The 16,585-nt window shown below is 42.0% G+C and overlaps 1 protein-coding gene and 1 pseudogene across 2 annotated transcripts in view; both read left to right on the forward strand.

Moving 5' to 3' along the window:
* The window catches only part of ST6GALNAC3 (ST6 N-acetylgalactosaminide alpha-2,6-sialyltransferase 3), a 465,047-nt gene that overhangs the window by 35,540 nt on the left and 412,922 nt on the right, over positions 1-16,585 (forward strand). The window lies entirely within an intron of this gene.
* LOC118887241 lies at positions 3,156-3,292 on the forward strand (annotated as a pseudogene).

The following is a 16,585-nucleotide window of genomic DNA, read 5'->3' on the forward strand; positions in this document are numbered from 1 at the left end:
AGTCGTAGTACATGCACGTCTCCAAGTCTGAGTGGGCTGGGCCCCTCTTTGCAGACTAACTTCTTCCCTGACTAATCCCATGAGTACATGGCTGATGAGAATAAAAGCAACTGTTGCTAATTAAGTATTCATCAAACACATTATTCTTTAAATGCGTTCTCATTTTATCTCATAATAATCAATAACCCAGTGATATCTGTCCTATTTTTATCCTCATTTCCCTGAGGAGGGTTTAAACGGAGGCTTGGAATGTTCAGTAATTGGCCCAGGACACAGTCTTAGGAAGTACAGCCCCGCTCAACCTCAGGTTGCCACCAGAGGATGTGTTCTTAACAACTATTCTACTCTCCCTTGATACCATGATTATTTCCTTGCCTGGTATATATTCTTGTATGTGGTATTATTATGCTTGTGTTCTTATTATTCTTGGTATGTAGAGGCATTTTTCTGCTTGCTCCTGCTCCCACTTCCTTCCTTATTAATCAGTATGCACCTCTTTATGACTGAGCCCCTTTTTCCAATTGCCCTACTCTCTAGCCCACCTCATGTTTACATATAGTCCTGTGGGTGGACCAGAGTGGGTAGCCCGTGTGCATAGGCTTTTACAAAGATGCAACGTGGAGAAGAATGGAAGCTTCTGTGGCAGGTCTAGGTTCTTTTTTCCACCTACTTCTTCCTTCTGCACCCGAGTGTACTTACTGTCCTTGTCTTTTTGCTCCTATCTGCCTTTCCATTATCCTTGCGGCTCACATTCTGACATTCTGTCCGGAGACATTTAGCTCTCCTGGCATCTAGGCTACAGAGCCCTAATACTTGAAGCAATTTTCAAAAGTGTGGAAAAGAGTTATATATAAAGAGTAATGTTTGGTAAAAGAACTGAGGGACAGAACAGCAACTTGGTCAGAGCCTGGCTCTTACATATGTGGTAATGGCTCAATATCTCCAATTTTCTTTCCACTATCTTCTTTAAAGTGCTTCCAAAGAAGAATTTGATCATGGAAGGTTATGACTGGTGGTAAGCTGCTCTCCCTGAGTTCATTTATTCATTTATTCAGTGAACGGTTATTGCCTGTACTCCTTAAGGTTCCTAAATTTCATTGGCTCACCAATGCTTTTATTGAAAGCTATGGATTCTTTTTGCATAAAAATCCACAGCCTTGCATGTAGTTTGAACGGATTCATGGACCTTTGAAGCCCATCTGAAGACTCCCAGCTAGGAACCCCAGCTTTGTGATGTACCACCTTTCTTGTTTAATCACATTCTAATCTCCAAATCAAGGCCTTCTTCATTTATGAATATAGAGAGAAATTCAACCCAGATTCTTGGATGGCACTGTGTTCATCCAAGTTCTGTTTGTTCATCACTGAAACTATACAAGGCTGTTAAAAAAGAAAGAAAGTAACTATGCAGAATTACTCATGATCAAAGAGGTGTCCTTAGCAAAGGTGCTGTCTTCATCCATCAGCCTTCTGAAACTTGGTATGTAGGTTCTCTAAAATATTTTATGGGGAATTTAAACACTTTGTTTGAAATAAAGGTCCTAGGAGAGAGGAAAAAGAAAATCTCAGGTATGATTAGGCATAGTGGGTTAGGTAAGTCTCAGTCATTTTGAAAAAACTAATACCAATACAATGAGTTCTCAGACCTGTAGATGTGTTTGTGTATGTGTATGTGTGTGTGTGTAATGTCTGAAGAAAATGAAGATTTTTACACCTAAAGGAAAAGAGCATCTTCCTTTGGGGTTCCTTAGTCCACAGCAGTATGACAGCTAATCAGAAAGCTGCCACTCTATGAGGGGTTTCATTGACTCTGTTTTCATCTTATTTTCTTGGATGATTTATAGTTTCTCTGACAGGTCTGGTGCACCCTTTGCATTCCTAGGAGGAATCATACATCACTCAGAGTCCTAGAATACAGGAAGAGAACCACAGTACCTGGGCTTCATTGCTGTTGTGGTTTACACTGACTTCTTTCATAAACGGAAGTTGACTGGTTACAAAAAAGCGAATGGAATTTTTTGCTGACTTTCTGGTTACACACTCACTGCTCCCTCTCCAGTAAGAGTAACAGGAGAGTTCTCAAGCTAGAGTGGCATTGTGTTTCCTCGCAGAAAACCAGAGCCTCCTGTAAACTGAGGTGAGGTGGAAAGGGCATGAGATCCCAGGGCTGGACATTTGTCTTTTGTTTTTCGGAGCTGTGGTATAACTGGTCAAAGGGACTCATTATCTTGAGCTTCCCATACGTCATTCTGGAATGTCCTGCTCAAAGGAGAAGAAGCCAAGTCCTATCTTCACCTTCCTGAAGTCTTCAGTGGCTCCTGACCTTTGGGTGGTGTGTTCTGCTCGGTGCCAGACTCTTTTGCTGTAGCATTTTGGAGAACCCAGATTCCTCTCTGGCCTGGCAGATCCCCTCTCAGGCTGAGCAGGGAGTGGCTGAGGCCGTATCTGCGTTGCTTGCTCCTGGCGTTGCCTGCCTGCCAGGGTACCACGCAGAGCCTGGGTGAAGTCATTCTTCCCTGAAAACCGAGACGGGAAATTTCCTTTGAAGCATAGGAACCGACTGAGAAGGTTAAGAAGAGCCGAGCTGAGAATAAGGCTGAGGAGTTTGTTCTTTGAGGTTTAGAAAGGGGTCACATTACTCTTACTTCTCTGGTTGCTTCTACTAACAAATTATTAAGATGAATTTCCACTGTAAAAAAAATGGCCATTTGAAAGTATTGGAAAATGTACTAAATTAAATATTCATTTTTAAAATTATTAAGACACACTATGAGAAGATCAGGCAGTGAGCTGAGAATTATCATTGAAGTTTAATTTGTCTGTTTGCTTCTTGATATCTGGATGGAAACCAACGGGGCTGGCCATGCTCATTTCTTCTTTCTCTACCTTCTACCCACAGGGCCTCATTATAATTCCTTTTCATTCTTTTAGTTCCCTCATATTGTCCACATCCTCTCCTCCCCTGGAATTTTACTCTCGGGAAAGAATCTGATCTCAGTTATCTATAGCTTATAAACCTTAATGTGAATGTAAACCTGGATACTGATACTCCTAGGGGAATTAGAATGATATCACTTATTATGAATTAGAAGTCTTGCTTCTTTTATGAAGGAGGTAGAGACCAGTACCTAAACACATTTCAAAAATAAATTTGAATACTTACCTGGCAGGGGAGATACCATGATCAAGAAGGTGGTTTTCCCAGGGTGAGGCTCATCCATTATGCTCGGGTGTGGTGAGCCCTACGATTTCCCCAAAATGTGGGAAACTCGATTGCATCATTTGTCTAAATTAATGCTGAGTGTAACAGAGATATCAGATATGGAAATAAAATCCTGCAGGCAGAGTTTGACCATGAGAACATAGCCTCATATAGAAATCTGCAGAAAGCTAAGTGAGAGATTTGTATTTCTACTGGGCATGGAGTTGAGGGGGTTCCTATCTATCTAGATCTTAAAGGACAGATGAGGTGGAGGAGTTCCCAAATGACATTGTTATGGGATCTTCTCTGCAAACCTAGAACTCTGATAAAGTAATGGTGGATGAGCAACTTTGTAAGACCCTGGAAGGAAGAAGAAGAAGAAGAAGAATCTGGAATGTGTTCTTATATGCTTTTGATTATACCTTTGGTATGATGTGATGACCTCTTCCAGCTCTCAACAATGGCTTCCTTTTGGCCAGAGGTTATTTGACTGCTTCAGAGTGATCCTGAAAACATAATTCCTTGATTTCATCTGTGGCCATTTGTTAACTCATTGATGGCTGTCTTGCCTACTGTTGTTTCCTGGGAATTCTTAGAGAAATTCTGAGATAAACAACTCCTTTGTCTGTGGAAGTTAGCTTTGGAAATGACAAATGAAATTTTTATCTTCAAGTCGTATGTACTATCCAATCCCAGGTGGATAAAAACTTATGTATATTTAACAGTTTCTCTGAAAAAGTATAGGAAGCATTGGCACCAAGATATTAACTAGAGTAAGTGGTCCCATTATAGTTTTCATAGCATCCTATCCTGTATTTTTTTCCTTGTAGCATTTATCAGAATTGCAATTCATTACTTGTGTAATGCTTGGTTATCAGTTTCTTTCCTAGAACAAGGACTGTGTCCTACACCAGGCCCAGAGTAGTGTTAACTAAACTTCTGAGTGATGGAATGAGAGGTGCTTATTTTCTTGTTTCTGGTTTTCTCTAGTTTTACAACTTCTACCATGAGCATATTTTTTTTTCCTCATTACAAAATATAAGTCTTACTAAAATGAAGGGTGCATAATTCAGTACTCTGTATTACTTTTAAAAGAAGATATTTGTGCAGCTGAAGAAAAAACCTACATGGAAAGAACTAGCAAAGAAAGGGACATATGGAAGAGTGTATGGAAATAAGTTTCCTCTCCTGGATCTGAGAGCTTGCTAAGTAGAGGAGATATCCTAAAGAGAGTACAAAGTGTGCTGAGATCAAGAAGAGAGAATCCCCATAATAGCAGATAATTGACCTGGCAACTTTATCTTCACTTAAAATAATGACATAGTTCATATTATTGTTCTCTACCTTTTACAATTGGGCTTGTTTTTTCAAGAAAAAAATAAGTGAAACTGTTACTGTAGAATCACTTGTTAGATATATTATGTTTCAGGATATATTTCCAGGTACTTCATGGTGGAAATTTGGCCTTTGGAGCTTAGGCTTGGTTTTCATGTATTTTCTGTGTCAGTATATTTTAGTATGCCTTTAAGTAAATTGGGTAGCAAACTCTCACCCCCAATGATTTATGACTGATTTGGAGTACCTATAATTTTTTTTAATGTCAGAAGTATTTAAATTTACTACATGGCAATCATATTCCAAAGTCACACTTAGTAGTAAAACCACAGAAGAAGTCATTTACACTTAACAGGGGCTGTAGGTCTTAAGCAATGGTCGTTTGGTAATGTATCTTTTGATTTTAGGTTGAAAAGAAGCTTGATGTTTTGGGGTCTCTGGTTTTCAGGTGAGTGGCTAATAGTCTGTTGTCAGAAAAGCACTGGGGACCGGGACATGTACTTGGCTTCTTCGAGTGCAGAAACTCTGCTTCTTGGTGGACCACAGTTTGACTTTGTTTTCAGGGTTGCTGTGGTGTAACAAAGCATCCCTTGTGCCTTTGGGGTTGTCCTTGCCACCCATCACCTGCCAATTGGTTCCTGTCTATGGAAGTGTTCTGAGTTGGAAAATGAGGTGTGAGAAATACTTTATTTAATTCTAGGCTACTCTTAACTTTTGGATACCATTACATTTGAAAGTTTAGGATTTGGCCTGGTTCACTTGCTCATCTTTTCATTTGAAAATATGCATTAACTAATTTTTGAGCGTTTGCTATTGCAGGGCACCATACTAGGCACTGTGGAATTAGATTCAGAGAGGAGAGATAGGCTCTGTTCTTATTAAGTTTACAGTATGAGAGGCAAGAAAAAACCATTAACTGAAAAACTATACAGCTTTTATAAAAATTTTTTAGTTATATTGGAGTATAGTTGATTAACAATGTTGTGTTAGTGTGCGGTGTACAGCAAAGTGATTCAGTTATACATATACATGTATCTGTTCTTTTTCAAATTCTTTTCCCACTTAGGTTATTACAGAATATTGAGCAGAGTTCCCTGTGCTATGTAGTAGGTCCTTGTTGGTCATCTGTTTTGAATATAGCAGTGGCTACACAGCCTTTTAATTGAAGTTGTGATCTGGTCTGGTATAGGTGTTATGAGGAAGTCTAAGTGGAAGATACGCTAGGGGGAAGTAGCTAGATGGGAGGGATGGAGAGTGTGGTGACTTTATGTGAAGACCTTGAAGTGAGAAGGAACTTTGTCATTGTAGAGATGCAGTGACTACAGCTCAGTGCGGGAGGGTGAGTGTACCCCCAGGGCAGATAGAACAGAGGTCAGGGGCCAGATGGTGGGGCTCCTAGCCACGTTGAGGGCTTTGGACTCTGTGAGCTAGGAGCTTTCAGTTGATTTAAATGTCTACTTCAGGAAGGATGTGTAGGGGACACATATTATTTCATTTGCGTGTAGCTTGGCCACCCCTCCGTTAGCCCCCTTGCTGTCTTGGAAATTGCTTCCCTATCACTCTATCTCCATGATTATCATGGAGGCAGTCATGCTGCATTAGGCTACTCTGTGTCTGAGCCACAGTGGATTGATCCAGGGGTTTTTCTTATTTGATTCCCTGGGGTATTGGAATTGGCACTGAGAAAGAGAAGTTAGTTTCTCTCCTGGTGGCTGAAACGGGACAAAAGTACAGAGCTCTTTGGAGGCCATGTTCTGTCAGGTGGCCTGAGACACAGAGATGGAGGAATGAAGCAAATCCACAGATTTGCTTTAAGGTGAAATCAGAGACACAGAACCTATTCCTGAGTCCTCCACATGCTCCAGGCCTTGGTTCTAGACCTTTCTAGTATGTATCTTAGCCTTGGATTCCACAATATAATAGTATTGCTCTAAAAAATCTTCTCTCCCCACTTTTTGTTAAAATTAGCCAGAGTCAGTTTCAGTGACTAATGTAAAATTATTTTTTTCTGTGTGTGCAGACATTTATAGACATATATTACAATTCTGCTTTAGGCCCATCTTCTGATTGTAAGTGGGCCTCAAAGCTTGTGAAGTCATGGAAAGTCAATTATCCTCTAGTTTAGTTTGAGGATACGAAGGAAAAGGAGAAATTCAGTTCATCTGACATTTCCCAAGGATGAAAATGTGTTCCAAGGAAACTGCTGCATAAGCAGAAACACTTTAACAGGATAATTTATGGATTTGAGTGTAAAAACTTAATGAGAAGTGAGATTTTTTACCTGTAGTATTCTCTCTCATCTGAGTCTTTAAAGCCCACTCAGGTCTTATTTCTTTTTAAAGGCGATACAAACAGCAAGAGTATTAGCATAAATAAAAAATGTGGTTTATTTATAAGCATGACCGACTACATTTTCTGAATTCAGTCTTTGCTGCACTTGCAGCTCTTGGAGTGAGCAGCTTTGCTAATGGCAGGGCCACTCGCGCTGGGCTGGCCTCTGGTCCTGCTCATTTGAATGACCAGCCTCTGCCAACCACTGCTGAGATTGGAGAAAGTGCTAGCCTGAAAATAGGCAAATTAAAGACAGTTCTACGGTGGTGTGATACCAAGTAGTCCTCTTACCTAGTTACTGAGCTCATCGTGAAACAGTGCAGTACAGTGGAGAAGAACGGGCTTCTGTGGATTCAGGCCTGTGTGGAAACCCCACCTCTGCTCTTCACACACTGAGTGACTTCAAGCAAGTTACCTGATCTTTCTAAATAAAATGGGTCACTAACAGTACCTACTGCATTAGAATATTATGCTTCAGTAAAATAATATTTATGAAGCACCTAGTAAGCTTTTAATATTAGCAATTATTGTGGGTATTATTATGTAAAGCAGTTACCACAATGCCTAGAATTTGATAAATGCTATGGCTCTTTTATCCTTAAAATGTACATATCCATATCTTTAAAACTTCAGTGGGTAAACATCTCCCCTGACCTATGTGTCCCTGGACAGCAGGTGAAGAATCCTTGACTCATTCCAACCTCTCATTTGATAGGCAGAGAGATTGAGTGAGACCCAGAAGAGTGGCAGTTTCCTAAGGTCAGGCAGTGCCTGGCAGAGCTGGCTGTGGAACTCAGGGACCTGTTTCTTAATTCAGTTTTGTACACACAGCGTTGCCTGTTTCATGTGTAGAAGATCTAGCTCATCCTTTGGCTTCATTGATATGTATACAGAGGGCACATGACATTTGCAAAAGATACAGTTTGAGGCCATCCCAAACCTTCAGACTTGTGAATATGGAAACGTTTATACAGATCCTTGTTTGTCCCAAATCATATTTCTGTTAGGGATCATGTGTTTCCTATGCAGAGCCTTATTTACTAAAGTATCTTCCTTTGCTTGATGGCAAATTTTCACAAGAAACCTGAGTTTGTAATCACTTCGCAGGTATTATTGCACCCAAGGACAAGGAGGGAATCTCCAAGTTTTATTGCTAGAAAGATGCTGGGCACCTGGATTCTAAATGATTGCCCCAAACACTGGTTGCATCATGTAGTTGAGCCAAATTTGTACTTCAGTGAAATTTCACACTAGAACATGTCATGGATCTTTGGGATTGCACATGAATAATTGAAGCAATGATTGTTAAGTCCTTTAATTCCAGACATTTACTCTATGATGGTTCCCTTATACTTGACATTGGTCGGACTCCTGGGTTCCATGGGGGGCCATATTTTAAGAGGGCTGCAGCCAAATATAATACATAAAGAACAAGCAATGAGGGTGGGAAGAAGTTCTAGGAGTTGGGTTCTGTGAGGGAGGGTAAAGGAATTGGGTATATTTGCCCTGGAAGAGAGATGAAGAGGGGTAATAAAATCTGCCTTCAGATATTTTAAGGCTGTCAGGAGGAGCATACCCAGTATACTCTGTCATACTGGGTATTTCAGAAGACATATTTTAGGCTGTTTATTAAAAAAAATGTAGGTGATACTTGAGTAACATTAACTATAACAATTAAAGCTTCCAGTTATTGAGCACTTAATGGGTATGAAGTACTATGCTAAGTGCTTTCCAGGGATTACAGTCCCTATTTTATAGATGATGAAACTGAGAGTCAAGTAGGTTTGGGAATTGGCCCCAGAGCGCCCCTTAAGTGGAAGGTCCATAGGACTCCAGAGCCTTGTGAAGAGCAAATGCCTCCCTCACAGGGTGGATGGGAGGTTCTAGGAGGGATAGGCTCTGGGAGCACCTCCCTGCCTTGTGTTCCACTCTACCTGGCCGTCCTAGCACAGGGCTTGGCCTCAGCCTGGTCTCAGCAAAGGGTTGTACAATGAACGAATGAGTGGATCCTGCATTTGGTGGGAACTTGGACTTTTTTGACTGGGCTCTGAGGCCCTTTCAAACCCACTCACCATTTAGTAGGAAATAAAATATACATCCCCATCACTGAGCTGTTGGATATAAGCAAGTCACAGCTAGTCTGGTGTGGCTGGATTTGGGGAGAGAGAGGCAGGTGATGAGAGTACTGGGGGTGGGATATTCCTTACAGTCTATTAATGGGGCGTGTCCAGGGTTATCTGGTGTTTCCTGCTCCAAGTGCTGCTCTGTGCGTTCTGTGGAGCTTTGCAGGGACAGAAGACTTTAAAAGTCTTTGAAAAATGACTCCCGTTGCCTTTGGGTTAGAGGCCAATTTATAGGAATAATAAATGCCTTATATTAGTGGCGCACTCTGAACACTTGCATAAAATGTCTCCTTTGATCCTTGAGGTGGGTAAATAAGATATAACTCCATTTTACGGAAGTCACTGAAGCTCAGAGAAATTAAAGGACTTGCCCAAGGGCACGTGAAGTTCCAATTTCCCTCTAAGCTGCAGCCTTGGTCATCATCTATCTATTTGGTATCTCCACTTGGATAGGTTAATGAGTACCTCAAATCCAGCATGACCTAACAAGAGCTCCTGATTCCTGCTCCTTTTCCCGTGCTCTCTGTCTCAATAAATGGCATCATAGTAAACTCAGGTATATTAGTTTCCTGTTGCTGCTGTAGCAAGTCATCACTACCTTAAAACAACACTAATTTTATTGTTTCACAGTTCTGGAGGTCAGAGTTCTAAAATGGCTTGGCAGGGCCGCGTTCCTACTGGAGTCTCCATTTCCCTATCTTTTCCAGCTTCTGGATGCTGCTTGTATTCCGTGTCTACTGGCCCTGCATCGCTCTGACCTCTGCTTTCATTATCACATCTCCTTCTCTCAGTCTGACCTTCCTGCCTCCATATTTCCTTTATGAGGACCCCTGAGATACATTGGGCCCACCCAGATAATCCAGGATCATCTCCCCATCTCAAGGTCCTTAATGTAACCACATCAGCAAGTTTCTTTTGCCATGGAACATAACATATTCACGGGTTTGGAGATTAGAATACAGGTATCTTTGGGAGCCATTAGTTGGCTTACCACACCAGATTCTAGGGCCAAAACCAAGGTGTTGTCCTCTGTTTTTTTTCATCCAGTCCATCAGCAAGTCCCGTTGGGATCTCTGCCATCACCACCTCGCCCACCACCCTTTCTCACCTGGACCATTGATGTCAAGCCTTTTCATCTGGTCTCCCTGTGTCCACCCTTGCCTCCCTACTGTTTGTTCTCCACATAGCAGCCAGAATGGCCTTTAAAAATGTGGGTCAGACCACACCACTCCTCTGCACAAGCCCTCCAGGAAGTTTATATCTTACTCAGAAAAAAAAAATCCGTATCCCTTTCCATGGGTTATGGGCCTTACCGTTTGGGCCCCTTGGTCTTGCATTTCTGACCTCCTCTCCTCTCTCTGCCTTACTCACTCTGCTCTGGACATGCCAGCTCTCTTGCTGTTTCTTAATCATGCCTAGGACATCCTTCCCTCAGATATCTACATGGCTCCCTCGCTCCCTTCTTTCCTGTCTCTGCTCACATATTACCTCCTCAAAGCATTTAAGAGGCATTGCTGTAGGAAAGTGACAAAGACCATAAGCAGATAGTTACTGTATATAGCGCCATTGAGTTAAGAATGGGCAGTGTGTGAAGTACCAGCTGCCCAGGGAGGGGCATCAAATCTAAATGAGTGTGTGAGTGTGCTTTTATGTGTGGCACTTAGGGGGTTGGTAGAGTGGCATTGACAGAAAAAGCCAGCAGAATGAGGTAATAGCTAGGTTAGCTTTGAAGAAAGGAGTAGAGATTTTAAGAACAATAATCATAGCTACCACTTATGGAACACCCTATAGTGGTGTAGTAAGTAATAGTAATCACTTATATACTTCTTAGCATGTTTCAGGGTCAGTGCTACTCATTTTAATTTCTATTACGCTTATTTAGTACATTACCTCATTTTAATCCTCACACATTTCTGTGAGGTTGGCATGGCATTCTCCCCATTTTTCAGGTAAGGAAACTAGTAGAGGTCATTTGCCAAAGGTCACACAGCTAGCAAATGTCAGCAGTGAGATTTGGAATTGTCTTCAAAGCCTAATCTATTAACTACACAAACACTATTCTGCCTCTCCTCTTGGTGTGTGTGTGTGTGTGTGTGTGTGTGTGTGTGTGTTTGTGTGTGTGCACGTGTGTGCGTATGCAAGTACGGGCGTGAGGGGGGTACCAGCTGTATGTTATTACCAAAGTATGAAATGGGAGGTGGGGAAGGTAAGGACATGTGAGACAGAAGGCTGGAGGGGTAGGCCTGAATCTGCTTCCATTTCCTAAGTTTAGGTGTTAACATTTCCCCCTTTCCTCTCCCTGCGGGGTGAGAGTTTCTAAGTAACAACTTTTGGAGTTATCTGAAGAGAAAAAGAATGCTCTTAGTTTCAGGTGCAGCTGTGAGGTCTAAGCTGGAGAATTGAGGCCAGCAAATTGAGCTGGGCTCCTGACTATGGCTGCTGGAGTGCCCGGTGATCCTGAGCTGGGCAATGCGATTCATCTCCATCCGCCCTTCCTTCCTGGGCACCCATCTCGCTGATGATGAGCTTGGGGTGGGAGGAGAGCCAGAGCCGAGTCCTGTTCGCATCTCCATGATGAGGAAATCACATGCACCCTTTCAAGGTGATGTGAAGAGATGACTAAACATTCCGAGAAGCTCCAGCTAGAAATCCTTTTAGAGGCATTGACTGGGCCAGAGAAGGGTTGGTTGCAGTTGCAGTTCCCCCCAGCTGACCTTGCGTAACGTAGCATGTCCCTGGATGGTGACATGCAGTAACTCCACCTACTGTGTATTAAAAAGCTGTATTGACTTATTCCTAACGGGGAACCAGCTCTGATCTCCATTTCACAGCAGCTGTCATCTGCTGCCCTGTTCAGCAACGAGCACGAGGTCAGCCTGTCCCCAACTTCTTTTCCTTTTGTGACAGTGTTAAAAATAAAAAAAGCTCCCTAATTGTTCCAATTCTCCTTCATCTGGATTTGATATCCTGCTTGCTACCTAGGCCTTTCAGAGAGCTCTTGTTGATCATACACTTTTTCAGAGTTCTTATCTGTTTAAATACAATTTGGGGAAAGGTAAAGTGTTTGTGTGTAAACTGCAAACCTGCCTCGTCCTATATGGTAGCCACCAGCTACGTGTGGCCCCTGAGCACTTGGAATGTGGCTAGTCCAAATGAGATCTGCTGTAAGAGTAAGATACGCACCAGATGACAGAGACTTAATACCAAAAAAAAAAAAAAAAAGAATGTAAAATACCTCATTAATAATTTTTTATATCGATTACTTAGTGAATGATAATATTTTGCTATATTAGGTTAGATAAAGTATGATACTAAAATTAATTTCATCTATTTATTTTTACTTTTTTACCGTAACTACTAGAAAATTTAAAATTACAAATGTGGCTTACATTCATGGCCTGCATTATATTTTTCTGGGATAGCCCCTCTCAACCCTATAAGTAGCTAACAAGATTTCTGTCTGCTGTAATCCATTCTTAGAGCAGAAGATCAAGTGAATTAAAGACTTGCCCTCCTCTCCTTACCCCTTGCCTTTGTGGTCCTGGACCCACTAATCGAGTCCTGTTCAGGTTTTAGGCACTGGGACTACTGATCACCAAGTGGCTGCTGGTTGGCGCTTTGCCTCATTTTTACCATCCTCTGGTCTTTCTCTGGGGTTCCTCTGCAGGCTCTTCTCAGTCAGCCAGCCCTAAATGGGAGCGATCTCACAGTTCTGACCTCAGCCTTCTTCTTTCACTTCCCTCCCCTTCTCACTTTCCTCTCCTTGGATGATTCCATCCATGTTTATGGCTTCATTTACCATCTTTAGGCTGATGACACCCAAATTTGTGTCTTCTGCCCCAACCCCTCTCCTGACATCATTAACTCAGCTGCTTCCTGGATGACTTCACTGGGTTGCCCTGTAGGTACCTCAAAGCTCAGCATGTCCTCAGTGAGACTCTGACTCTCCCTCCCATATCTGTTTTTGTCCTGTTTTGTCTTCAAATCTTAGGAGTGGTACTAACATCCATCCATTTCTCCAGGTCAGGTACCCAGGCAATAATATCCTTGTTGCCTCTCTCTTACATCCCTGCATCTAGTCAGTACCCAGGCCCATCAATTCTGCTTCTAAATCTTTTTGAGTCCACCCTTTTTTCTCCACATTCTCTGCTACTGCAGTAGCTCAGGACACCGTCTTCTCTCTATCTATGTTTGCCTCAGTCTCCCCACTTCCTTCCTCATTGTCTCTAGCCTTGCTCCCTCCAGGACCCTTCTCTTCAGTACAACAAATACGATCTTTGTAGAACATAAAAGTCCTTGCTTTTATCATCAAGTCCATATCCCTTTCCGTGACCTACAAGGACCTGTGTTTTCTGGATTCTGCCGGTCCTTCCAGCCTCATCTCTTGCTTTTCTCCCCACCAGCCCCAGCTCCCTACCCACTAGCCAAACCAGACTTTCTTTATGCCCCACAGGACTGCCTTCCCTTGCCTTGCCTTGGCTAGCTTTCTCAGTTTAGGTTAGGTGTTCCCACTGTGCTCCAGGCTTCCTCTACCACTATCCTGATGATAATGCTGGGCTGCAAATGTTGGTTTAATTGTCTTTCCCTTCCCTTTAGTCCACGAAACCAGGAGATCAGGGAGTCTGTCTTTCTTGTTTATCTGTATTACAAGGGCCTGTACAATGTCTAACCCGTGCAAGAACTTCAGTACATCTTTGTGGAGTAAATAAATAACTAATTCAACTATTAGAGGTAGTTAGAACATCGGACAGGGAGTGGAAGGCGTACTCGCATCCCTTGGCTCCTTGCCTGCGGGTGGAGTATGAACATAGCCACTCAGGACAGTGCTGGCTGGCCGTCACCCTGGGCTGGGTTCTGCTCTACCAGCGAGCTACTCACCGCTTAGTTACTAGATCGTGGGGAGGCACAGAGTTAGTCACTAGTTACCAACAACCAATATGGCTGAACCGGCACATACTGGTGAAAGATCTGGTGAGGGAAAGAGTTCACATTTCAGAATAATTCATAGAATAATTTTTATTTGTGTTTGTGTGTATCTGGGGCTTTCATTTACCTGTTCTGCTCTTACCTGAACTTCCTAAGACCCACTGGCAAATTTGGAACACTTTCTAATCCAAGATCCCTATGGGCGCCCTTCTCTTTTCTGGCTGTGCAGCATTTTACCCGAAACTCCTGAAAAGATGCATTTAACTTCCAGGCGATTGCAAGGAACAATGGCCAAGTGTGAGATGGAGATAGGTACAGGACAACATGAAACATACAAGATGGGCTTTGTTTCTCGCTGAACGGTGTATTTCACATCTACTAGAAGGTGTGATTTAGAAGTGTTCTCTAAGTTATATAACCATTTAATGTCCAGTCCATTCCTACTTCCTTCCTCTGCAGGAAGACACAGGTGGTGTGTCACTGTGTTTCTGGGCTGTGTTGGCACTGCGCCTGCACTGCATCCCACCAAATGGTTCATGACTTTGGTAGGGTCTGAGGATTTGAAAATGTTTAGATACAGATACAGCAGAATGATGAAACACTGGAGTGCTGGGGATCAGAATATGAATGGTGGTTTGGGACTCAGCTTCACATTGAACTCCTTTCAAGTTGCAGTGCAAGACTCTGTTGTCCCTCTGGAAGGAGCCATAGAGAATCTTTTGTCATCCTATTACAGAACCTAGAATACAGTCAGAAGATCAGAAGTGGGTTTCTCTGTACAAAAAAGCATGTGTTTCCCATCCGCAGACAGCAGACTCTTTTGTAGCTGGGTTCAAAATCTTTGTTGTGGACTGCTTCTGGCATCCTCTCAGATTTTGCAGATCTGGGGATGATTCCTTTTTGTGTCTCTGCCTTCTCTTTAACAGCAGGATCTGCTTCATCCGGATATATTTTTAGATACCAGTCAGGATATGACTTGTGCCCTTGCTAAGGTATTCACTGACACCCACCAGTCTCCAGTCTCCTACTTTAATTCCCAGTTTCCATGTTAGAATCCTGTTTAGATAGATGGAGCCAGTTGAGCGGGCCCTGTGGAAGAGCCACATTCAGTTAGTGTAAATCTTCCTGCTGGTGTTGGAGACAGCGAGGTCTCCTGGGAGTCTGTCTGGAAATCTTATTGGATTTGCAAGACTTAAGTTAATATAGAAACCCTCCCCAGATAGTAAATGGCCTCATTTCTTTGCCTTGAAAGATGTTTTCAGAGTTCTGTCTCAAGAGTCATGCTGATAAGGAAGTTACTCCTAATATTTCAAGAAAAACAGAACACACAAAGTCTTCTATTTTCTTAATACTTTCCCTCTCCAAGCCCTTCCATCTCTTTAGTGTCATTTTTACGCTTCTCCTCTACATTTCTTTCCCTCTTTCTCTCGCTCGCTCATTAACCTTAGGTCCCTGTTTCAAATGGAATTAATTACTAACCATGAAACTTGGTAGTGATGCCCTTAAGGGAAAAGTCCTTCTTTCTTTCATTTGTTTTCCTTTGGTGAGGAATGAATGTCTCTTACAGACGTAAGGGAATACATTTCATGATGAAGTGTTTTTTTTTTTTTTTTTTTTTATAATCAAGTGAGCATCTCCTTACTCATATAATGGGTACTGTTCTCTGACTGCTGCTCTGGGAAGCAACATCTAACAGAAGAAAGAGTGTGGGCCTTGGAGTCAGACCCATGAGTTAGAGACCCAGCTCCACCTTTATTCTGAGCACATGATGTCACTGCTCTGTATTTCCATTAATTTGCCTATAATATGGGGATAATAATATTTACCGTGCCATGATATGTTAAGAATTAAAAGAGTGTACACAAATCAAAACTACAATGAGGTATCACCTCACACCTGTTAGAATGGGCATCATCAGAAAATCTACAAACAACAAATGCTGGAGAGGGTGTGGAGAAAAGGGAACCCTCTTGCACTGTTGGTGGGAATGTAAATTGATACAGCCACTATGGAGAACAGTATGCAGGTTCCTTAAAAAACTAAAAATAGAACTACCATATGACCCAGCAATCCCACTACTGGGCATATACCCTGAGAAAACCATAATTTAAAAAGAGTCATGTACCACAATGTTCATTGCAGCACTATTTACAATAGCCAGGACATGGAAGCAACCTAAATGCCCATCGACAGACAAATGGATAAAGAAGTTGTGGTACATATATACAATGGAATATTACTCAGCCATAAAAAGGAATGAAACTGGGTCATTTGTAGAGACATGGATGGATCTAGAGACTGTCATACAGAGTGAAGTAAGTCAGAAAGAGAAAAACAAATATCTTAACACATATATGTGGAACCCAGAAAAATGGTACAGGTGAACCGGTTTGCAGGGCAGAAATAGAGACACAGATGTAGAGAACAAACGTATGGACACTAAAGGGGGAGAGTGGTGGAGGGGGTGTGGTGGTGAGATGAATTGGGAGATTGGGATTGACATGTATACACTGATGTGTATAAAATGGATAACTAATAAGAACCTGCTGTATAAACAAATAAATAAAATTAAATTCAAAAATTCAAAAAAAAAAAGAAAATAAACCAGTCACAAAAGGAAAAATAAATAAATAAATAAAAAAGAGTGTACATATTAAGTACCTAGCAC

Source organism: Balaenoptera musculus, chromosome 1 (assembly GCF_009873245.2).
Source record: "Balaenoptera musculus isolate JJ_BM4_2016_0621 chromosome 1, mBalMus1.pri.v3, whole genome shotgun sequence".
Taxonomy (NCBI): domain Eukaryota; kingdom Metazoa; phylum Chordata; class Mammalia; order Artiodactyla; family Balaenopteridae; genus Balaenoptera; species Balaenoptera musculus.